The sequence below is a fragment of the Dermochelys coriacea genome, chromosome 16, assembly GCF_009764565.3.
Source record: "Dermochelys coriacea isolate rDerCor1 chromosome 16, rDerCor1.pri.v4, whole genome shotgun sequence".
NCBI lineage: Eukaryota > Metazoa > Chordata > Testudines > Dermochelyidae > Dermochelys > Dermochelys coriacea.
In genome coordinates, this window is record NC_050083.1 from 8779598 (window position 1) to 8805829 (window position 26232).

Genomic DNA, 26232 nt, shown 5'->3' on the forward strand with positions numbered 1-26232 from the left:
GACAGGTATTTGTCCAACCTGCTCTTAAAAATCCCCAATGATGGAAATTCCACAACCTCCCCAGGCAATTTATTCTAGTGCTTAACCACCCTGACAGTTAGGAAGTTTTTCCTAATGTCCAACCTAAACCTCCCTTACTGCAATTTAAGCCCATTGCATCTTGTTCTAGCCTCAAAGGTTAAGAAAAACAATTTTTCTTCCTCCTCCTTGTAACAACCTTTTATATACTTGAAAACTGTTGTCCTTTTTCAGTCTTCTCTTTTCCAGACTAAACAAACCCAATTTTTTCAATCTTCCCTCATAGGTCATGTTTTCTAGACCTTTACTCATTTTTGTTGCTCTTCTTTGGACTCGCTCCAATTTGTCCACATTCTTCATGAAATGTGGCACCCAGAACTGGACACAATACTCCAGCTGAGGCCTAATCATCACTGAGTAGAGTGGAAGAATTACTTCATGTCTTGCTTACAACACTCCTGCTAATACATCCCAGAAAGATGTTCACTTTTTTTTTTTTTGCACCAGCGTTACCCTGTTGACTCACATTTAGTGTGTGGTCCACAATGACCCTCAGGTCCCTTTCCACAGCACTCCTTCCTAGGCAGTCATTTCCCATTTTGTATGTGTACAACTAATTGTTCCTTCCTAAATGGAGTACTTTGCATTTGTCCTTATTGAATTTCATCCTATTTACTTCAGAACATTTCTCCAGTTTGTCCAGATCATTAATTTTAATCCTATCCTCCAAAGCACTTGCAACCTCTCCCAGTTTGGTATCATCCACAACTTTATAAGTGTACTCTCTATGCCATTATCTAAATTATTGATGGAAGATATTGAACAGAACTGATCCCTGTGGGACCCCACTCCTTATGCCCTTTCAGCATGACTTTGAATCACTGATACTACTCTCTGGGAGTGGTTTTCCAACCACTTTTTGCACCCATCTTATAGTAGCTCCATCTAGGTTGCATTTCTCTAGTTTGTTTATGAGAAGGTCAGGCAAAGCAGTATCAAAAGCTTTTCTGAAGTCAAAGATACACAATGTCTACTGGTTCCACCCTATCCACAAGGTTTGTTACCCTGTCAAAGAAAGCTATCAGGTTGGTTTGACATGATTTGTTTTTGACAAAATCCATGCTGTCTATCACCTTATTATCTTCTAGATGTTTGCAAACTGATTGCTTAATTATTTGCTCCATTACCTTTCCAGGTACAGAAGTTAAGCTGACTGGTCTGTAATTCCCTGGCTTTCCTTATTTCTCTTTTTGTAAACTGGCACTACATTTTCCTTTTCCAGTCTTCTGGAATCTTTCCCGTCTTCCATGACCTTTTTAAAGATAATCGCTAATGACTCATATCTATTCAGTCAGCTCCTTGAATATTCTAGGATGCATTTCATTAGGCCCTGGTGACTTGAAGACATCTAATTTGTCCAAGTAATTTTTAACTTGTTGTTTCCCTATTTTAGCCTCTTCTGATCCTACCTCATTTTCACTGGCATTCACTATGTTGGATGTCCAACCACCAACAACCTTCTTGGTGAAAACCAAAACAAAAGTCATTAAACACCTCTGACATTTCCACATTGTGTTGTTATTCTCCCCCCCCCCATTGAGTAATGGGCCTACTGTCCTTGGTCTTCCTCCTGCTTCTAATGTATTTGTAGAATGTTTTCTTGTCCCTTTATGTCTCTAGCTAGTTTGATCTCGTTTTCTGCCTTGGCCTTTCTAATTTTGTCCCTACATACTTGTGTTATGTATGTTTCTTTTTGATTTTTAGATCATTGAAGATCTCCTGGTTTAGCCACTGTGATCTCTTGCCATATTTCCTATCTTTCCTATGCATTGGGATAGTTTGCTCTTGTGCCCTTAATAATGTCTTTGAAAAAACTGCCAACTGCCTTCTATTTTTCTTCTTAGACTTGCTTCCCATGGGATGTTACCTACCAACTCCCTGAGTTTGCTGAAGTCTGCCTTCTGGACATCAATTGTCTTTATTGTGGTGTTCTCCCTCTTACCATTCCTTAGAATCATGAACTCTGTCATTTCATGATCACTTTCACCCAAGCTGCCTTCCACTTTCAAATGCTCAACCAATTCCTCCCTATTTGTCAAAACCAAATCTAGAACAGCCTCTCCCCTAGTAGCTTTCTCCACCTTCTGAAATAAAAAAAGCCTTCAATATCTTCCAATAGCTTATTGGATAATGTGTGCCTTGCTGTGTTGTTTTCCCAACAGATGTCTGGTAGCTGAAGTCCCCAATCACCACCAACTCCTGTGATTTGGATGATTGTTAGTTTAAAAAAAGCCTCATCCACCTCTTCTTCCTGGTTAGTTGGTCTGTAGGAGACCCTGACCATGACATTACCTTTTTTTTCTCTTTATCCTTACCTAGAGACTTTCAACAAGTCTGTCTCCTATTTCCATCTCAACCTCAGTCCAAGTGTATACATTTTTAATACATAAGGCAACACCTCTGCCCTCTTTCCCCTGCTTGTCCTTCCTGAGCAAGCTGTACCCTTCTATACCAATATTCCAGCCATGTGTATTATCCCACCAAGTCTCTATGATGCCAACTATTTCATAGTTGTTTGTTTACTAGCATTGAGTTTTCTGCTTATTCCCCATACTTCTTGCATTAGCATACAGACATCTAAGATACTGATTTGATTTTTCCCCCCAGTCCAGTTCAGTCTCATCTCTCCTTTATCCCTGCTATAACAGCCCATGCTCCCCCCAGATTCCAAACCTTCTCCCAGGTCTCCATGTTCTTGACTTACCTGGGGGTTTTGGTCACCTGCCTCCTTTAAATCTAATTTAAAGCCCTAGTTTAAAGAATGAAAGAGACCACCATCCACACTCTGAACTCCTTCATCCGTACTCCCAGAGCCCTGTAGTTGCTGCTGAGGGTCATACCTTCCAGTATCATTAGTGTCCACGTGGATTAGTAGCAGGGGGTAGAAGTCCGAGGGCCGGATGATCCTCGACACAATCCCTCTATAACGTCTCAGATACAGGCCCCTGGTAGGCAGCATACCTCCCAGGATGCCATGTCAAGGCGACGGATGGCTCCATCCCCCTGAGAAGAGTCACCAACCACCACTACCCTATGTCTCCTCCTGGGAGTCATCATGAGACTGCTTTCATCCAGATCCCAGCTCCTGCTACTTGTGAAACATTTATGCAAATTGTTCCTTCCTGTTGCCCAATCCCTCTTCCCCTTGCTGCCATCCCACCAATCCAGAGCTCAGCTGAGGAGCCATTGAACTGTTCTGGGCTCTTTGGAGAGCTGGGCTATAGAGGCAATGCAGTCCAGTGGCTTGGTCAAGATAGGCAGTTGGGAGGCCTGGGTTTTATGCAAGTGGGCAATGACTTCTGGCTGGTGCTTCTTGGCACAGCTAGAATACAAATAATTAATCATAAATGTCAGGCTGGACTCTGGTTATAAACAATAAAACTTCTTATAAATCTTGGTACAAATCTCAACCACAAAATGAAGAACAGGCCAGTCTTCCTCAGCTCTTGCATAAGTAATAATAAGGATGAGCTGTTAGAATTTTGTCCACTGAAAATCTGGGTTATAATAATTTATTGCTAAACCACTAAACAGACACACAATCCTATTGCGCTTGCTTTTTCGGGTCCTCGGTTGGTTTCAATCACTGGCATCTGCAGGAGCACAATCTTCCAGATTCCAGAATGTTGAAAGAATAAAAAACAGCAGGGGAAAAAGTTAGTGGGTTTGGAAAAAAAAAAAAACAAGTACGGCAAATACCAGTATTGGCAACCCAGGGTGCTCAAAAAAGTCAATTTTGGCTGCAAGTGCTTTTTAGTAACCTTTAGGTCACGAGCCTTTAGGGTACATTCAGATAACATATTCCATTTTCCCCCACAGCCAGGAGAGTGTCATGAAGTCCACTCACAGCATCTCCTGCTTACCATCCTGAGAATTAGCTATGCCAGCTTGCACTCTACCTCCGATAGCATCTCTTCCCCCCCCCCCATCCTGTCTCAGTCTGCAGCCCTGCTCATTTCCAGATCTGCAGCCTCCTCTTTGTAGCTTGGCTCACCAGCAAGGTAACTAAAGTCCTCCCCTTTCAGGGAATTCAGTCTTTCCAGACCTGCCAGCTGGTTCCTCCAACACCCTTGCCACTCCCTAGCGGTTGGTGGGGGAACCCAGGCCTGCCCTCCACAGGGGTCTCCAGCCCAGGAACTCTATAACAAGCAGCCACAGTCCCTGTACAGATCTACCTCTTGTTGCTGTTTTCTTGGGCTTCCACCACTCTGGATTTTCCAGCCTCCAACTCCCTCCACTCAAGGATTAACTGCAGCCTTTCTCAACCTCCCTCTCCCCTTTGCTCTCAGCTCCTGGGCTTCATAGGCCCTGTCTATTCCTGCCCAGCTGAGCCTGATTTAATCAACTCCCTGGCTCCTCCTTCAGGTGCAGCCTGGGAAGTTAATTGGCATACCTGGCCACCTTAACCCCCTTCCAATCCTGTTTGTGGTGGACACCCCACCACAGAGAGCTAGAAACATTCATTGTGATTGAAATGAAAGCTGAGATTCTAATGCCATTCACTGCCTCCAGGAGCTGGGATCTAAGACCACCACCAACTATGCAAAAGAATAAATGGACACAAATCTGACATCAGGAATCATAACATTCAAAAACCAGTAGGAGAACACTTCAACCTCTCTGGTTACTCAGTTACAGACTTAAATGTGGCAATTTTGCAACAGAAAAACTTCAAAAACAGACTCCAAAGAGAAACTGCTGAACTTGAATTGATTTGCAAACTAGATACCATTAACTCAGGCTTGAATAGAGACTGGGAGTGGCTGGGTCATTACACTAATTGAATCTATTTCCCCATGTTAAGCATCCTCACACCTCTTATCAACCTTCTGAAATGGGCCTTCTTGATTATCACTACAAAAAGCTCATCTTAATTAATTAGCCTCTTAGAGTTGGTCTGGCAACTTCCACCTTTGCATATTTTCTGTATGTATGTGTGTGTGTGTGTATATATATATATATATATATATATCTTCTTACTATATGTTCCATTCTATGCATCTGATGAAGTGGGCTGTAGCCTACAAAAGCTTATGGTCAAATAAATTTGTTAGTCTCTAAGGCGCCACACGTACTCCTGTTCCTTTCACCAACTATTATGAAACTCGCAATAAAATCACAAGTGTTGGCAACACTGAAACACACATGTACTATGAAACCTTTGAAAATCCCATCCAGATATATTAGCAACTTGCTATAAGCATAATCCTGACTTGAAATTTCCATTTTCAATAGAAATATGAGTGCAGGACTCTCCATTTCATCCCTAGCTAAACATTTTGCACTGAATGTAAAGGCAGGGCTGGCATTAGCATTTTTTCCAGGTGTGTGATCCACGAGCTGGCCCCAGCCTCCATGCATACCTGCCATTCTAGTCCCCCTGATTTAGGGGTAGCTGCATGAATTTTTGCAGGCCAGTTTTGCATAGACAGGCAACCAGAACAAGCTTTCTCTGTAGCAGGTCACACTTGTGATGCTGTTAAATTATCACCTCTTCAACATGTGCCTTTCAAAAGAGAAAATAAATCAGACTGAAATCAATTGATGGGATAAAGTATTTCCCCATTTCCAGCCAGGCCACTGAGAGCACGTACCTGCTACTTTTCCAGTGTAATTTCTCTTCAGAAAAGTGACTCAATTGGACAGAGACTAATGGATTCATAGATGGAAAAAGTGCAGGAAGAAATATTCCTCTTATTCCTTGAAAAAGTACGTCTGCAGAATTCTGGGAAAGACTAACATCATTAGTACTGGATGTTCTACACTCTATACATTTGTATCAATATTATACCCTCAGCATTCTTTCCTTTACTATGTGAAGGCCCCATGATGGTGTTGCCAAGAATCAAGTTGTAAGCCAGACATAAGGCATTCACTGTTTGTCCTGCAAAAGGCTTTTCTACCTGTCTTTCTCCCTATGTCTCCTGCCACACCTGCACTCACTGATGATATGAGTATGGACTCGCAGACCACTAGGGTCAGAGACTGGGTCTACTATCACTCATTGCCAAACCATTAAAAAAAGACATGCAATCCTCTTCCACTTATTTTTTTGGGTCTACTTTTACTTACTGTGAGTAGTATCTTATTCCTTGAGTCATTCATTTCAATACATCTGTGCACGCTTAAAGGAAGCACTGAGGCAGGACTTGCAAGAACTACACCATTGCTCACATTAAATCAGCTAGAGAGAGGACTGGGGGCCTGGTTTCCCGCAGATCTATAGGACTGGCACTGGGAAGACAGAGGCCATCACATTCTAAGGAAAATGCTCCATGTTGATCTATTTCAAACTCTCTATGCTATCTCATCCCCAGCGCATTGTAGGGCTCAAAGCCTAAGTATGGTACTGAATATATGATGGGAGGAGGAAGAATAAGGCAGCAAAAGGTATGGCTAGAGAGTGATAGGGCCCAAGTTAATCTTAAAGCCAAATTAGAATACATTGAAAAATGACCATTTCTGGGAACACCATAGGTGTTTGCCTCCTCTCTAGAAATTCCAGCTCCCTGACATAGAAGCAAAAGCTCAGTGGAAGTTTCATCGGCTCAGACCAAAACTCAGTTTGGTCCTCAGTGAAATTTTCAACTGCGTATACTTTTAGCATGCGATTTCCAGACTTTGTTTCTCCCTACCTCCTTTGGTTCCAACTGCTGTCAATTCTTATGATTTTATTTGTTTTTCTTAAAGCTCCAACTCTGAGTCATGTGATTTTTGTGAGAACCTCTGCTTTCTTGCTTTCTTTCACTAAGCTTCTATCTCCCATAGTTGCAGGGGAAAGATAGAAAATGTGACACCCACCCCTGCAAAGGCTCAAAAACCAGAAGGCAAATAACCTCCCCCCTAAAAAATATGTTTTTAAAAACTATGATTTGTAAGCCAACCTCATTATTTTTGAGTGCTTGGTGCAGGCAATACTGACCCAGCATAGCTATGTCCCGCATATACAAGCACCTCAGCAAAGGCTTTTGCTATGCCAAGATTTATGTTGATATGTTGCAACTATTTATGAGTTTTATATGCATAACGGAAAGAGTGTGACAATTGTCTTTTTGGGTTTTTTACACTTTAACTCAAAAATGGGAGTTAAGGGATTTTCCTCCAGCTTCCCCCAAACTAAACATAAAACGACAAGGGAAAAAAAAAACAAAAAAGACGGAAACCAAGATATGAAAATTTCAGACTGAATAAAAGTTGTGAATGAAAACAGTGTTTATGATGGAAACCTTTCTGCATCTTGAACTATGGGCAGCATGGTAAGGCCTTTTCTGTAAAACTGGCTGTGCATAAAATTCAAAGCTGTGCATTCACAGTTCAGCAACATTGTGGATGGAGGATCTTGCTTAGTTTGGGTTGCATACCAACCAAACACCAAAACTCCACTGAAATGAACATGTTTTGTGTTGTTTGCACCCAACCCAATAAATCCTTGGGATTCTTCCAAAATTCAGCTTAGCTTCTTCGGAAACTCAGACTAGGGTCACTGTAAAGTTAGTCCAGTTTTGCCTCCGCTTCACCATTCGCTTGAAGCATTTTGTCTACAGAAGCTGAGGATCTGGCCTTAATTCTCTACCAAATGCCCAGTTTAGACGTGCAAAGGTCTAAGAGCAGAAATGCAGATATTAGGCACTTAACTTTTTGTGACTGAGTTTGCAATGCTGGCTTCTCAGTTTAGCATGTTCGGCAATAAGTGAAAGTGTGGCAGAGAGGGTGTGAAATACAGATTTAACGTTGAATACCCTTTCCAATTTTCTGAGAAAGATTAGAGAGGATTTATCCATTTCAAAAAGAACTACAGCAAAAGTGGCTACTGTCTACAAGTCCCCTCTCAGCAAGGAGAATCATTTGGTAACACTGAGCTCCACAGATCCCTACAGATCCCTCTTTGCAGAGTCTGCAGTGTGTTCATCATATGGGCATATCTGGTGTGGGGGGGTTATTAAAGGGTGAGTCCCAGCAGAGGTTTGGAATCATCCAGCACTTAAATAAAGCAGCTTGGCTTTGGAGACTAACAGGCAGAAAGCCCACAAAGTGTTTATAGCAAAAGATTTTGGCCATGTGTTTAGTTGAAGGGTCCCACTTCAGATTTAATCAATCATATTCTGTATAAATCATAACTTGAGTTGTATTTAAGGGCTGGAGATTGCTCTTAAGTAGCACTGGCCAAAAAATAAAAAAAAGTCTTGCAAAAAACTTTTTTGTTTTGAATCTCACATCAGAACAAAACGAAGACGATTCCAATTTTTTCATGAAAAAAATACGTATCTAAGAGAGCGGACACTAGCACCCTGCCCCGAATAGCTAGTGGTTAGGGCACTCACTTAGGATATGGGAAACACAGGTTCACATCCTCGCTGTGCCGTATTTGGAGGAGGAACATTAATCTGGATCACCCACATGTCAGTGAGTGCCCCAACCACAGGGGCGGGTCTCTCTGTTTCACACACACCCGAGAAATTCCATCCTGGATCTGAGAAATTGGCATTTTCCAACAAAAAAAAAAGTTCTGTCAAAAAATTCCCAGCCAGCACTACTCCTAACACAGGCCACATATGGTCCCTGTACTTGTGTAGATTGACAAGACTGAACAATTCCCTGAGGATAAGAAAGCAGAGAGAAAATGCTCTTGACTAAACAGATCAGTAGTAGAAATGTGTGAATCACTCCCGTGGTTCTGGTTTCTAAAGCATTCTGGGACCTTCCTCTTCCATTACAAAAGGGTCACAAAAGAATTGAAAGCCGCAGTTTCATAAATGGCTTAAGTTTTGTATAAACACAAAATCTTGTGCTCATTTGAGTGCAAAGGTGTGCACTTGCAGCCATGGTGCAATGCCAACTTGCAGGAGAGAGGTTGCTGGACTTGGAAGAGGGGTAGCAATCATTCTGCAATTGCTTGGTTATAAATAGTAATGCTAGTGTTTTAAAATCCATTGGTAACCTTTCCCCTGTTGAGCAAGAGGACCTGTTATCCTGTTTGTGCAGTTGTGGCTGAGGGAGACTGAGGATGGTAATGTGGCTCTGATCTTTCCTCTTGGATAGATCCTGGCAGTTTCAGATGGCAGGTGCTTCTCTTCAGCAGTAGGGTCTTGTAGTCTTCGTCTTGTCAGTCTCTTGGTCACTATATATTGTGAAATACTATGGTCACCTCAGTATTCAATTGGGCAACCACTCCTATGTCTCCTCCACATCTAGCACAGTCAGGGCTCTTCCCTGAGGACCCAGTGTCTGAAGGAATTAAAGACCCGGATTAGAAGCATCTGGTTCTAACATAATCCTGGAATGATGGGAAATGAACCTGATAGGCAGAGAGAGGCAAGCAGTCTGCGGAGGTGTCAGGGAGAATGGCCTCACTCTCAGTAGAAAGAATCTGCCTTCTGATGGTCAAAGATGTGCACAGTCTTGGGGTTCTTCTAGATTCAATGCAGCTCATGGATGCCAAAACATCAGTAGTAGCTAGAAAGGCTACTTTATCTCCAGCCAGCCAAGGGATTGTGCCCTGACTTCCCAATGTGCAGACCTTGACACAGTGATGATCACTTCAAGGCTGCTCTGCTTTGGACCCTTCCTGCAAATGTGAGTTGATCCCTCAAAGCAAAGCTGACTAGTGAGATCATAAAAAGAAAAGGAGTACTTGTGGCACCTTAGAGACTAACAAATTTATTTGAGCATAAGCTTTCGTGAGCTACAGCTCACTTCATCGGATGCTCACGAAAGCTTATGCTCAAATAAATTTGTTAGTCTCTAAGGTGCCACAAGTACTCCTTTTCTTTTTGCGAATACAGACTAACACGGCTGCTACTCTGAATATGGGTGCAGCCCTTGCTATCTGTACAACCTCCTATTTCGGTTAACCCTGCCATCACATCTTCATTTGATCTGTTGGAAACTCAACCCAACACTTCTCTGCTGTGCTAATCAAATCACTACTAGCAATCAGAATCTTGCCTAAGTTACAACATTTGGGCCAGCATGCAAGACTCATTTCTTTTGTCTGGGAGCCAAGGATGACAGAATGGCCTTACCCGAGAGATTGAGGATGGTTCTGATTTCTGGAGCTCTGCAAATCTGTGGATATCCATTTTATATCTGTGGACCATGTTTGCGGATCATGGATCAGATGCGGATATACATTTTGTATCCACACAGGGTTCTACTGATTCCTCCTAGACATGTGGTTTAACCTGTAGATTCTCTTTTCACACAATTAACTCACCATGGAAAGACCTGTCTCATCATTTGAGTTTACACAGCACCCAGCACAACTGGAGCCTAATCCTGTGTGTGTTACCATAATATAAATGACTGATGATAATAGTCGTAGGGAAGGGAAGAGAGTCCCGATTCTCTCTCTACAGAATTATTGTTCTCTTCAGTTTTATACAACTGGCCCCCAGACTCTGAGGTGATGATTGCCCTAGTACTACACCTGAATACCATACTAGTGGCAAAGCTTACACACTACACTAAGCATGTGCTTAGATATGCCTAGGATTTCAATAATGTGTTTAGATATGCCTTCATAAATCTGTACTCTGGACAAACCGTATTATGACACTTCTCTCTAACTAGAAGAATGAGAGTATGTCTTATATGTATGAGCCTCAGCACAGAAGTAAACTCTTGGGTTTTGTTCTGCATTGCCTAGAACCCAGTAATTTACTTCTATGCAAAAGGGAGTGCAAAGTCTGGAACATGAGCACATCAAAACAGACAGGTCTAAATGCTGGGTGTCAGGCTCTAAGACTCTGTAGAATCTAATGAGATAACTCAAATACCAGGGAAACAAATTTCCCTGTGAAAAAAATGGCTATAAGTGGTCGACGCAAATGTAACATAAAAGTCACTGTCACTGTCCTCAGTGTTTGGAAAAGGTGCTTTACTAAGCCATGGCCTGCCAGGCTCAGGCACACAACAGAGCTAATGAAACACATCTCCTGCCATATTCTCCAGCTTGCTCAGAGAGCTCAACTGAAATGCAGGCCCTTTCTCTGAGTAACCAGAGAAGATGAAAACAAAATGGCTGTTGCTAAGCTGGGCTGACCCTCTTAATCACAAGCTTAGTCACAGAAGGCCTCAAGCAGAAAAAAAAAGTGATATCTACCATGTGATCTGCCCCAAACTTAAAATGCAACATGACCGGCAACCTAGCAAAGTTGTCAGCAATGCATGCAGAGGAGAGAGGCTTGCAGAAACCTTCTATGAATAGGTTGCAGGCAGAAAGAAAATTTGAACTAACCACTGTCATTTTCATAGATTTGCAATCTGGCCAGAAGGGACCACTGTAGTCACCTAGTGTGACCCTCCTGTATAACACAGGCCATAGAACTTCCCCCAAATAAATCCGAGAACAGATCTTTTAGCAAAACATCTAATCTTGATTTAAAATTTGCTGGCTGGAGATGGAGTGATGGAGAACCTACCCCAACCTTTAGTAAATTGTTTTGAAGACAATAGGCTGGACTCATGCAATGGCTTGAGTTCTTTTTTGATTCAAAGCAAAACCGTTCTAGTAAATATATCAATAATTAGGAAACTGCAAATGGAAGTGGAGAGAGACAAAGAGAGTGAAAAAAGAGCACAGAGTTCAGACAGACAAATGCAGACTGACAGAGATGGATGTGTACAGGCAGACTCTCTAGTTATTAATGTGCGTGATTTCACTTCACCTGAACTTTTCTAGGTAAAGAGATCCCAGCAGCTCTCTGCTGCAGATAACATTCCTCCACCACTGCACTGAGCAGTCAGAGTTGTTCATAATATAAACAATGAGAATCCTCAGACATAGCTAAGCTGTGATTAATGTCTCAGGGAATGGCTTTAGCAGAAGGATGATGTAAGATGCATTCCCCCCCCTCCTTTCTTGGTGCAATCTCACTGTGATTGATGTGGCACTTAAAAACCCTGTAACTGAAGAACAATAAGATCAAGGTAACAGACTTTAGCCTCCAACATAACTGTGGCCATGTGATGAGATCATCTTACCTGACCTAACTTTCTCCCATTTTAGGATGGGAGTTTCTGATGTGAACTGATGTTTTCAATTTCCTGGCCACCTAATGGAGGATTATTAGATCAAGAAGAAGTTTATTTTGGGAAGGGGAGTGGCTAGGACCAAACAAAGGAAAATCCATTCTGCTATTGAGCTGAGATCCTCTCTTAGCACTTCATTCCATTTCTGACTCCTGACAACAAGTCCTGGATGAATATAGTGTTTTGGCTCCTTGTAGATTCGTATATATATATATATATATATATATATATAAGTTTCCCATGTGAACAAAGTGCTTCCCTAATCTTTGTTCCATGTTCATTTCACCTTGGATCTCCATTTTTCCATTGCACACTCAGCCTGGATTGGGCCATCTGTCCCATGTTATGTCACATCCTGTCATCAAATCCCTTCTTGGTTTTATATATTTATATTCCCCATGTGTCATAGAAACAAAAATCTGTTTTCTGCCTGTGTGCATTGCTCTTTTTTTCTGCCTGAAATCTCCCAAGAAGAACAGTCATACCTAGAAGAGGTGAAATTAAATAAAGTGAAGTAAAATAAAGAAAGGGGGAAAAAAAGAAAAATCATCTCCCAAAACTCAAATGGAAACCTTTGGGTGCTGAGCTGCCCTGTCTACTATTGACTTTGAAGTCTGCCCTCAAGTAAGTCATTGGGTTCCTACATTAAATAAATTTTGGATCAGCACTACAGGTGTGCACACATGTTCAATTCAGATAACTCCCTGAACTTGCCCTCCTTTTCCCCAACTTTTTGAGGTTGTCCTGTCACTAATAAGTACATTCAGCAAACTTCCTTTCTCTATTATAAACCAGCTATGGAGGATGAGGGGTATTTCATCTGGTTGCTGCCTGTCTGCAAATCTGATGAGTCCTGGAGTTTTCCAGGAGACAGAGGGACAATCAAAGGCTGGATAGCACTACTACTCAGCATTTTATAGGGGAGAAAAAAATCCAACCCCTTTCACCCTAATGAATGTTGTGGGGAACCTTTGCATGCAAATTTCCTCTCCAGAAGCCTCTCCTATGATGTTTTAAACAGAAGGGGATGATTTGAGGACTTCTTATCATAAAAATACGCCCACATTAACAAAAAAGCTTGCAGAAATTGTGACATATTCCAATTTTTGCAAAAACATATAACCGTTTTATTGGTTTGCTTCAAATTCTGGAGGAAAACGAAAGGCATTTTTTTGTGCTTTAAGTAGAAAACAGCCTTTAATCCCTAGAGGAAACATGTGGGTTTTTTCTTTCTAGTTCTCTTCAATCCTAGAGTATAATCAGAAGCCAAATAGATCTGTACTTTTCACATTAGTGAGTAAAATGTCAGTGATTTGCTGCAGAGGCATAAATTAGGGGATGATCCTGCCAGGTGCTGAACACATTGATCCATCAACTAACTTAAACTTATGAGTAACTTGACTCACATGAACAGTCCCATTGGCTGAGGCTTTAATCCTTCAAACACTAACACACATGCATAACTTTACGCATGAGTTGTCCCACTGAATTCAATGGTAGGATGCAAAGGCAAAATAGGGTGAATTTTAATAAGGAATTTGAAGGAGATAAATGAGGATGCTGGGTGTGAAGGGGGGACAATTTGTTCCAGCCATAGGCCATTATTAAGGACTGAATGTAAGCATGTCCTTAAAATTATGCGCATGCTCACAGTTAATCCTGTGTTTAAGTGCAGTCCTGCATGAGGATGTTTTCCCAAGTATGCACCATAGGAAGATCCTGAAAAGAGCTATGGAAGGAGAGAGGAAGGAGGGGACAAAAGGAAAAAGGTGAGAAATAGCTCAGGGATAAGGTGGGGAGGAACAGGAGAGGAGAGATGAGACGCAGGTAGGAGCAAAGCATTAAAATGAAGGGGAAGAAGTCTGAACTTCCTGCAAATAGAGAATGGTCCAAGCAGCATGTGAGCTGGGCCTGTTTGTGCAAATGGCACACAGAGGATAAAACATCTTAATATGGCCGGGTGGTTGGCTCAGACATGTAATTAACAATCTCCCTGTATTCTCTTTGTTATTCCAAAGAGGGCAATACTACCTAATCATTGTCTTCCTGATAGTATTTTGGGGTATAATTCACTCCTATGTTCACACAACATGTATGGCCACGGAAGGGAGACTTAAGTAGTGCATCGGCCCGGCACTTGTCCTCTGCACAGGGGCAAATTTCAGTTTCACGCTTGAAGAATAAAATTTGTGGGCAGCCGAACTGGATGCTTTTACATATTCTCTCCTCTCTAGCCACCATTTCTCTCTGAAAACACAGACACAGTTTACTATATTGTATATTCCCTGAATTTTGCCCAGCCTTATGGGACCCAACTAAACAGTAAGCATCATGATACCTTGACTACAAAGCACCACTAAGAGCTGAAATCTGGTGCATGTTATGAACTCTTTGATGGGAGCGGACTGATACCACAAAAAACAAACCAAATATTTAGAGTCTATACAAATAAGAGAAGGAAAGAGACCAGCTAGTCCCAATTGAGTCTGGTAGATGATCCACAATGGTGAGAGAGCTTCAGAAACAATGTAGCCCTTTGGCTGATAGAGCTTTAGGTATGCAGGGGTTTGATGCTGTTGTTACTTTTGGTTATCAGTAGAAAATACCCACATTCCGTTCTGGGGATACCATAATCGGAAACTAGATTTAAATTTTTCAAATGGCCCCTGTTTCTGTAACAGGCTGAAGCAAAACCATAGAATATCAGGGTTGGAAGGGACCTCAGGAGGTCATCTAGTCCAACCCCCTGCTCAAAGCAGGACCAAATCCCAATTTTTGCCCCAGATCCCTAAATTCCCCCCTCAAGGATTGAGCTCACAACCCTGGGTTTAGCAGGCCAATGCTCAAACCACTGAACTATCCCTCCCTCCACTGAGCTTGACCTAAACAACTCTGAACTTTGTAGATGCAGAGGGATGAGGATGTAGTTTAACATCTGAAGCCCATCTTCACTATTTAGTGAAGATGTTGGGGAGTGCCAGATATGCCACCCATCATGTTTCCTCAGTTCCTGCTCCAGCCCCATGCCAGAACAAACCCTTCCATCACTGGGTCACATGTTTGTAGCCTTTTCTGGGTGCATCTCTTGGAGTCCTCTGGAACAAGCCACACCTTTCAACAGAAACAAATTGTGCTGCTCTGTAAAGGTTACTCCAAGTGGAAACAATGCTAAAGGGAACACATTCCTTTGGAAAAAAACAAGCAGATTTTTCCAAGCTGCATATAGCATTAACTGAAATATTCTTTTTTGTCTTTGGCACCAAAGCCAGAATTTTGTGACTCTCTCAGCCAACTCTTCAGTGCACTTGGGAAATTCAAGATTTTCAGTGCCATGGATCCACTTCTAGAACTCCTCTGATCTCATGCACACCATCATGGGAAAGGCTTTGCTTTAAACCCAGGATAAAGCAGCCCCCATCATTCTTGAGTTCAACTCTTCTTTATAATCCCCAGAAATCCCTGTGAGCCCTGTCTCTCTGATTAGCTCTTCAGAAGGGCATCTGCACCTCCTCGGGCATCTCTCCAGAGCAGTCCCTCCCTTGCTGGAGAAGATACTACGCCATGTTCCAAGACACAAGCACAATGCTTTAATTTTCCCAGTTGGTTATTATTAATAAGGAGACACAGAGAGTACATGTAAATGATCCAACATATCAGAGAGACCACAGTCCTAGTTTTCCACCCTCTGTAGAAGAAGAAAACAGGCTCTTTGTTTCTCATGTGCTATACAAATATCTTCCCATTTTCAGGAGAGGGGGAGCAAAAGCAGCACTGAAAAGAAAACTCAAGGCAAAAATATAGTCCTTGTTGGGTCATTTGTATCTTCAAGGCCATGAAGTCTTTAGCTGCATATGGCATTTGAAAGATGCCACATGAAAGGTGCCCAGCAATGGCTTTCATCATGGTCATGTCAAATCCCAAAGGTATGTTTCCTCCTTGCAAATCAAAAATCGCAATGACTTTGTCAAAGGGTAAATAAAGACACAGGTTGATTTAACCAGAATCATGCAGCCCATGTAATCAGAATACAGAAATATCATGTCTTTGGAACCAGACACCTGCGCGTTCTGTTTTATTAGCACTGTCTTTGTTAATTTGGTGCATCACAGGCCTTGGGGTGGATTTAACCATCTGTTGTAGGGTTGCCAATGCTCTAGGACTTTCCTGTAGTCTCCAGGAATTAAAGATTATGTCATGTGATAAAACCTCCAGGAATACTTCCAACCAAATGTGGTAATGCTAATCTGTTGATAGTTATTATGGGTGTCAGACAATTCAACCCTCAGATCAGTATTATCTTGTTACCATCATTTTCATGTTATATTTATCTATATTCTTATTTTTACACCTATCACTAGCATCAGTAGGACATCCCCGTGTCCCAGAATTGTGCAGGCCGGTATTCAAAATATCCATTATATCCTGCAGGCTACAAATTATGTTTGGATGTACCTCAGCTGTTGCCTGAATGTGGTCCACTCATTGCTGATCTCAGCTGTAAGAATAGAGAGTGAATTATATGTTGTGTTCTTCCTTTCCTGTTTCTGCACTGGGCTGGACTGTGCAGACATTAACATTGGCTTTCCCATCTTCCAGCCTGCCAAGTTTGAAGAAGCAGATGCTCATCTGGGAAGAGACTGCAGGTATGAATAATGCAGCAGCATTTCAATGGACATGGATGGAAATGCAACTTTTCTAGAGGTCCTGCTGCCACTCGACTTCTGGGCTTAGCTTAAGCAGCACTAACTCTTTATCACTACCAGGCATTCAGGGACTGATACGAGGTCAATGGAAAGACTTCTGTTGACCATAGTGGACTTTGAGTCAGGCACTTGCTTCTGCTAAGTCTGGAGGTCAAAGCAAAAGCATGGCAAGTCAAAACATCACAGTTCTATTCTGCCACTTTTGCTGTATGACTTTGGGCAGGTCATGTAACCCCTGTGACTCCCCAGAATTGATATAGTAATACTTACCCACATCATAGGAGTGTTATAAGGCTTATTTATCATGTGAAGCATTTGGAGATCTAAGGGAAAGGTCTTTTTTCTGATGGCTACAAAACTTAGCAGGGAATCTTGAAGGAAACCTTCTCTCAAGAATATAACAATTTCTGATCATACTAATGTAGACAACAATTCCAGCCAGCAGTGACACAAACCAAAAAATATGACCAGTGGCTGGATAGATTACCTTCCTCATGAACTCCCTTCCTCTTCCATCCTGGCTGCATGACTCAGTCCGTTAATCTAAAATCTTTGGCTCATCAGGTTCCCGAGTAATGTCTTCATCTTTCAATGTTGTAGAAAGCAGGGAGAGGAAGTTCACACAGCTCTGAGGAACTTCTATTCTGTTTCCATCCGTTGGCAAATGCCTCTGTTTGTTAGGGGAACAGGTCATGGAGAGTGGTTACTCCTTGGTTCCATCATCACTTCTTACTCCAATGGAGCCCCGACACCATGGTGTGGAGAGATGTATGTGGTCTCACTTATGGCAGGGGTGAACCTTTCATCATTACTGGTTCCTTGTTTCCCATTTTCCTTTGCTCTCCTTTAGGTCGCCGAGTAGATCAACGCACCCAGCCTGATTTTTGGAGTATTCAACAAAATATTTTAGCACTTGTCTATACCTGAAAGTTAATACAGATTCACAGATTAAGATAAGGGGTGATTTTAAAGTGCAGTAGCTATTCATGAATAAATCCATGTGTAGATACTCTTATTTTGGAATAAGAATTACTTGTTCTTATTTAGCTTAATCCACTTGCTACTCCAATCACTATTTTGTAATAATTCTCTATGTAGGCAAGCCCTTACTTCAGACTAAAGTGCTGTAAATGAGATCTCAGCAAGCAGTGGGTGACCAAGGTCAGCAAAAAACAAGAATCATCCAGAGCAGAGTTGGTTAAATAATGGAAAGTGCTCATCAATTATTATTCAATGGGAAAAAAAACATCAAAATTGGCTACAAAAAGTTATTCTCAGTGGAATACTCAATATTCATTTGTCTAGTCTCGAAACTTCATCCCAATCTAATACTAACTATAAACCTTTATTTTAAAAATGATTAAATTAAAATGTATAAACTCATCATGCATCTTGTGTGGCCAAAACAGGAGACAGAAATATCAAAATAGCACAAAGACATTTTTCTTGTAGTATTTCTAATCACATGAAAACCAGGCAGTACTGAAAATCTTTCAAGGAAGCCTGGCTATATGATAAAAGAAAAAGAGTACTTGTGGCACCTTAGAGACTAACAAATTTATTTGAGCATAAGCTTTCGTGAGCTACAGCTTACTTCATCAGATGCATTTGGTGGAAAATACAGTGGGGAGATTTATATACACACACAGAGAACATGAAACAATGGGTTTTATCATATACACTGTAAGGAGAGTGATCGCTTAAGATGAGCCATCACCAGCAGCGGGGGGGGGGCGGGGGAAGGAGGAAAACCTGGGTGCATGATAAGAATGCATGATAGAGATCTTGTAGGTGTTTGTCTCTGTCTGAGGGGTTGGAGCAAATGCGGTTATATTGTAGAGCTTGGCTGTAGACAATGGATCGTGTGGTATGATCTGGATGAAAGCTAGAGGCATGTAGGTAGGAATAGCGGTCAGTAGGTTTCCGATATAGGGTGGTGTTTATGTAACCATCGCGTATTAGCACTGTAGTGTCCACAAAATGGATGTCTTATGTGGACTGGTCCAGGCTGAGGTTGATGGTGGGATGGAAATTGTTGAAATCATGGTGGAATTCCTCAAGGGCTTCTTTTCCATGGGTCCAGATGATGAAGATGTCACCGCATTTGCTCCAACCCCTCAGACAGAGACAAACACCTACAAGATCTCTATCATGCATTCTTACAACTACAATACCCACCTGCTGAAGTGAAGAAACAGATTGACAGAGCCAGAAGAGTACCCAGAAGTCACCTACTACAGGACAGGCCCAACAAAGAAAATTACAGAACGCCACTAGCCATCATCTTCAGCCCCCAACTAAAACCTCTCCAACACATCATCAAGGATCTACAACCTATCCTGAAGGACGACCCATCACTCTCACAGATCTTGGGAGACAGGCCAGTCCTTGCTTACAGACAGCTCCCCAACCTGAAGCAAATACTCACCAGCAACCACACACCACACAACAGAACCACTAATCCAGTAACCTATCCTTGCAACAAAGCCCGTTGCCAACTCTGTCCACATATCTATTCAGGGGACACCATCATAGGGCCTAATCACATCAGCCACACTATCAGAGGCTCGTTCACCTGCACATCTACCAATGTGATATATGCCATCATGTGCCAGCAATGCCCCTCTGCCATGTACATTGGTCAAACTGGACAGTCTCTACATAAAAGAATAAATGGACACAAATCAGACGTCAAGAATTATAACATTCAAAAACCAGTTGGAGAACACTTCAATCTCTCCGGTCACTCGATTACAGACCTGAGGGTGGCTATCCTTCATCAAAAAAACTTCAAAAACAGGCTCCAACGAGAGACTGCTGAATTGGAATTAATTTGCAAACTGGATACAATTAACTTAGGCTTGAATAGAGACTGGGAATGGATGAGTCATTACACAAAGTAAAACTATTTCCCCATGTTATTTCTCCCCCCCACCGCACCCCCCACTGTTCCTCAGATGTTCTTGTTCACTGCTGGAAATGGCCTACCTTGCTTGTCACCATGAAAGGTTTTCCTCCTTTCCTCCCCCCCCCCGCGGCTCGTGATGGCTCATCTTAAGCAATGACTCTCCTTACAGTGTGTATGATAAAACCCATTTTTTCATGTTCTCTGTGTGTGTATATAAATCTCCCCACTGTATTTTCCACCAAATGCATCCGATGAAGTGAGCTGTAGCTCACAAAAGCTTATGCTCAAATAAATTTGTTAGTCTCTAAGGTGCCACAAATACTCTTTTTCTTTTTGCGAATACAGACTAACATGGCTGCTACTCTGAAAACTGGCTATATGATGTTTCCAGTGTTATTTCCAAATCAAACAGATTCGGCTTAGGGTCCAAACTTCTGCATACTCATCTGAATTAAATAAACATTCTGAAATTGCTCTTAGTCTGGGATCAATCTGATCCACCTCTGAAATTATGAAATAAAATCCATTGTGAAGGATATTAAATAGAGCTGTGAAATCTATTTTTGATGTTATCTGAGTCTCACTGAAAAAAGACTGGGCCCACCTTTCAGTACCAACCAAAAATGCTGCCCTGGATCATGGAATTGGCTACTGCAGTTCTCACAAACCTTTGGGCAAACTTGGATTAGGGATGAGCCTGGGAGGTTTTGTGGTTTTGGCTGCAGCTTTGGTTGTGAATTTAGAAATGAAGGATAGTCCAGACATTAGGGCACTTGCCTGGGATTTAGAAGACCCTAATTTAATTGCCTGCTCTGACACAAATAGTGTATGACCTTGGGCAAGTCACTTAAGCATTGTTGAGGGTCTGCTTGAGGGGCCTAACTCCCATGGGAATTGAGTGCCTAAATCTCAGTGAAACATGGATATGAGAAGCATGATGTGAAACCAAGATGTCTTTTCCTTTCTGTCTACTGCACCTTAACATTTTTGAGCACGCTCTTCTGGCCAAATTCACTGACTCCACTGAAGCCAGTCAAATTATATATGATTAATTTGCCCCTCTGTTTGCAGAGTTCAGCAGCCATTTTGTTCTCAGAGTTCCTTAGGGCGAGGAGATAAAAATACTGTGTTCTTCCATGGAAGCCACTTTTGTTCTTTCTGTATTACTGATCTTTTTCTCATTGCTGTTTTATTTTATGTTTAAATAAACCCAGATTGACGGTACACATTTTGATTGTTGGGTAGGAAATGCCTGTCATAAAAACAAGCACATGGAAATCTACAGTAATGAAACCTTGCAAACCAAAAACTAATGAGCTTCACAAAGACTAAGTTTTATCCCTAATCCCATCAGTCTGAAAATAATAATAAAATTTACCAGATTAATATGGTTTTTTGGCTCCTGCCTATCTTTAAAAACAAAATACAAAGGAGATTTGGCAAACATGTTGTCCTTAACAATATCTAATCACTTCTGAAAAGTATAATAAGAGCCATGTTGTTTCCTTTTTAATCTTCATGCTCCTGATGATAATGAGGATGTTTATAGCCCTATAGTCTCTTAACTTGTTCCTTTGCAGGCAGCTCATTCTTCTTCCTCTGTCCTGGAACTGAACAGCAATTGCACAATTGTCACTATTAAAAAAAAAGCCACATGTGATTTGAGTTTTGTTTAAACTCTGCCAGTTCTGATTTCCTAAGTTTCATTAGGTGTTGTTTTCTCTTATTCAAACTCTGCAGGGGAATGAATTTGGTAATTTGAAACAGATTCTCCTCTCAGGCTTCTTCATGCTTTTTAACTTTGTTCTCGCTTTCAAATTCAACTAGTACAAACCCTCCATGGAGATGGCTTCCAGTATTATTTATCTGGAATAATTACACACTTCTAAATGGAGCTGGGCTGGTGTTAAATGCAAAGAAAGATGTTTTCTTCCAAAAATATGTTTGTCCATAAACTGTATGAACTGCTTCCCACAGATCTGTTTTCAGACTTTAAATTTCTAATGGACCACAGAGTCAAAATACTTGGCTTATGGATCTCAACAACCTAGAATGCTGTCAATAAGAGAGTGATGGACCCCTGAGGACTAGAATACTGGATATGCAGGATTATCAGCCACAAGAAAACAGATATGATTTTTTAAAGCTTCCTGATGAGCAAGAAATCTAGACGCTCACCTTAGGAATTGGAAAAATAGGACGAATTGATGAACAAAGGGAAACAAAGTATTTAAACAATGGAAAGGGCTAAGCAGTCAAGCTCTGCAGAAGTCTAAACAAACCCTTTTAAAATTTTATTTATTTTGCATTTGGGCATGATTTTCAAGGGCTTTTTTTTTTAACCAGATTGAGACATTTTTGGAGCAGAACAACATAAAATCTGGTCTTTCCACCATTCAATAAGTGAAATACAGTGTAAAGACCAGATCTTGGACAATTAGAAAACCCCTTTGCAGGAAGGGGAAGAGAAGCATAAATATGAATGAAAACAAATAGTTGAAACACACTGTGACATTTCACTCCATATTCTTTATGAAAATATGCTTATGATATGAATATGACATAACTGAGATATATTGTATGCAAAATGGGTCTTGTAAGGTATCATTGGAAAGGTTATGATTTACTGAATGTGATTATCCAATTTGTATACATGTATCATTTCTGTATCTAAAGTTAGAAATATGGGCTATGTAACAATTACAAGTGGGTGTGTAATGGGAAGACACCCAGCAGATGACAGGCCATCAAATTTGATGAGCCATCAGGAAGGAACAACAAAACCATGAAGATACTAATCTCTCTACCTCTGGGAGGCATCTGGGGATGTAACTGTGACACTACTAGGTCAAGTGGTCTTGTAACCTGATACTAAACGTTACCTGGAATGTCTTGTAACTTTCCACTGGAAGGGAAGGGGGATCAAGTTTGGGAAACAAAGGATTCCTGCCTTATGTAAATCCTATTTACGGGTGGGGAGGAAGGCAAATGGGACTCCTCCTCTCCATGGCCTGCCTGCCCACAAAGAAAGACTGCCGAAGCCATCTGAAGGGAAGGCGGGGAGGGGGAGTCCAGACTGAGACAGGGGTCCAGTCTGAAAAGAAATATAACTGGAACACTGAACCACAGAAACTTTGAAACCTGCCTAAAATAATATTTAGGGTAAGAAATTACATTTTGTAATCTGTTTCTTAAGTATATTGAGCTTAGCTTGTGTACTTTGTTTTCTTTGCTCAGTAATCTGCTTTGTTCTGTCTATTATCTCTTATATTGACTTAAAATTCACCTTTTGTAGTTAATGAAATTTGTTTTGTTTACTATTAAACCCAGTTTCTGTAATTTCTAACCATGGGGGTGGGGGGGAGTTGTACACATCTCCCTCCACATTGGGGCAGGGGGGAATTTCATAAAACCTTTAGGTTTGTACCCCATAAAGGGACTGGGCACCAGGGTGTTGGGGCAAGCCCCTAAGGCTGAATCTTTCCAGAGAGGATCTCGGTCTCTCTGCGCAGCTGGGTGTGGCCCTGCCTATGGGCTTGACTGGAAGAGGCTTGTGAGCCTAACCAGGTAAAGGGGACCCAGGCTAGCAAAATAGGTTGACTCAATGGCACCTCAGCACATCCGGTGACACCCCAAAGGGCCCAAACCTGTCACACACATGCCAATAAGAACAACTGTTGGAAATGGGCCATCCTGATGATCACTACAAACATTTTTTTTTCTCCTGCTGATAATAGCCCACCTTAATCGATTGGTCTTGTTAAGAGTTGGAATGGCAAACACCATTTTTTTTCATATTATCTGTGTATGTCTGTCTATCTATCTTCCTACTGTATTTTCCACTGCATGCATCTGATGAAGTGGGCTTTAGCCCACGAAAGCTTGTGCTCAAATAGATTTGTAGTCTCTAAGGTGCCACAAGTACTCCTCGTTCTTTCTGCCAATAGAAACAATGGAGCCCATGCACTTTCCTCGGAGGAGAAAATCCCCAAAGGCTCAGAGATTTGCCATTCATCAGCCTTCCAGTATTTCAATGTTTATCTCCTTTTGCCCTTCCTCCAATAGCATCTTTCTCCCGGCACAACAAGGACTTCGTTTCCTTCCTCCATTCCTTCTTTTCTTCATCCTTCCATCTTATTCTACTGGACCCCAAATAGCTCCCAGGAACCTCCCCACTGCACCATTCAATTCCTCTGCTGTCATGTCAACAGGTGCTCTGATCCCATAAAGTGGCACCTACCTTTAGTGATACTCATTCATGGTGCAAGTAATGGAAGGCACTAAGCCTTGCAGTCATAGAATCATAGAATATCAGGGTTGGAAGGGACCCCAGGAGGTCATCTAGTCCAACCTGCTGCTCAGAGCAGGAATAAATCATCCCAGCAAAGGCTTTGTCAAGCCTGACCTTAAAAGCCTCTAAGGATGGAGATTCCACCACCTCCCTAGGTGACCCATTCCAATGCTTCACCACCCTCCTAGTGAAAAAGTTTTTCCTAATATCCAACCTAAATCTCCCCCACTGCAACTTGAGACTGTTACTTGTTCTGTCATCTGCTACCACTGAGAACAGTTTAGATCCATCCACTTTGGAACCCCCTTTCAGGTAGTTGAAAGCAACTATCAAATCTCCCCTCATTCTTAGAATCATAGAATCATAGAATCATAGAATATCAGGGTTGGAAGGGACCCCAGAAGGTCATCTAGTCCAACCCCCTGCTCAAAGCAGGACCAAGTCCCAGTTAAATCATCCTAGCCAGGGCTTTGTCAAGCCTGACCTTAAAAACCTCTAAGGAAGGAGATTCTACCACCTCCCTAGGTAACGCATTCCAGTGTTTCACCACCCTCTTAGTGAAAAAGTTTTTCCTAATATCCAATCTAAACCTCCCCCATTGCAACTTGAGACCATTACTCCTCGTTCTGTCATCTGCTACCATTGAGAACAGTCTAGAGCCATCCTCTTTGAAACCCCCTTTCAGGTAGTTGAAAGCAGCTATCAAATCCCCCCTCATTCTTCTCTTCTGCAGACTAAACAATCCCAGCTCCCTCAGCCTCTCCTCATAAGTCATGTGCTCTAGACCCCTAATCATTTTTGTTGCCCTTCGCTGTACTCTTTCCAATTTATCCACATCCTTCTTGTAGTGTGGGGCCCAAAACTGGACACAGTACTCCAGATGAGGCCTCACCAGTGTCGAATAGAGGGGAACGATCACGTCCCTCGATCTGCTCGCTATGCCCCTACTTATACATCCCAAAATGCCATTGGCCTTCTTGGCAACAAGGGCACACTGCTGACTCATATCCAGCTTCTCGTCCACTGTCACCCCTAGGTCCTTTTCCGCAGAACTGCTGCCGAGCCATTCGGTCCCTAGTCTGTAGCGGTGCATTGGATTCTTCCATCCTAAGTGCAGGACCCTGCACTTATCCTTATTGAACCTCATTAGATTTCTTTTGGCCCAATCCTCCAATTTGTCTAGGTCCTTCTGTATCCTATCCCTCCCCTCCAGCGTTTCTACCACTCCTCCCAGTTTAGTATCATCCGCAAATTTGCTGAGAGTGCAATCCACACCATCCTCCAGATCATTTATGAAGATATTGAACAAAACGGGCCCCAGGACCGACCCCTGGGGCACTCCACTTGACACCGGCTGCCAACTAGACATGGAGCCATTGATCACTACCCGTTGAGCCCGACAATCTAGCCAGCTTTCTACCCACCTTATAGTGCATTCATCCGGCCCATACTTCCTTAACTTGCTGACAAGAATGCTGTGGGAGACCGTGTCAAAAGCTTTGCTAAAGTCAAGAAACAATACATCCACTGCTTTCCCTTCATCCACAGAACCAGTAATCTCATCATAAAAGGCGATTAGATTAGTCAGGCATGACCTTCCCTTGGTGAATCCATGCTGACTGTTCCTGATCACTTTCCTCTCCTCTAAGTGCTTCAGGATTGATTCTTTGAGGACCTACTCCATGATTTTTCCAGGGACTGAGGTGAGGCTGACTGGCCTGTAGTTCCCAGGATCCTCCTTCTTCCCTTTTTTAAAGATGGGCACTACATTAGCCTTTTTCCAGTCATCCGGGACTTCCCCCATTCGCCACGAGTTTTCAAAGATAATGGCCAAGGGCTCTGCAATCACAGCCGCCAATTCCTTCAGCACTCTCGGATGCAATTCGTCCGGCCCCATGGACTTGTGCACGTCCAGCTTTTCTAAATAGTCCCTAACCACCTCTATCTCTACAGAGGGCTGGCCATCTCTTCCCCATTTTGTGATGCCCAGCACAGCAGTCTGGGAGCTGACCTTGTTAGTGAAAACAGAGGCAAAAAAAGCATTGAGTACATTAGCTTTTTCCACATCCTCTGTCACTAGCTTGCCTCCCTCATTCAGTAAGGGGCCCACACTTTCCTTGGCTTTCTTCTTGTTGCCAACATACCTGAAGAAACCCTTCTTGTTACTCTTGACATCTCTTGCTAGCTGCAGCTCCAGGTGCGATTTGGCCCTCCTGATATCT

At 42.2% G+C, this 26232-nt stretch overlaps 1 long non-coding RNA gene across 2 annotated transcripts in view; it reads right to left on the minus strand.

Moving 5' to 3' along the window:
• Positions 1-3452: 3452 nt before the first annotated feature.
• LOC122456903 overlaps positions 3453-26232 on the minus strand; it is a 52090-nt gene continuing 29310 nt past the window's right edge. For both annotated transcript variants that reach the window (XR_006276064.1, XR_006276063.1), the window contains exons 3-4: positions 17082-17688; positions 3453-3686 (exon numbers count right to left, since the gene is read on the minus strand). This is a non-coding gene — a long non-coding RNA (uncharacterized LOC122456903). The remainder of the gene's footprint in view (positions 3687-17081; positions 17689-26232) is intronic.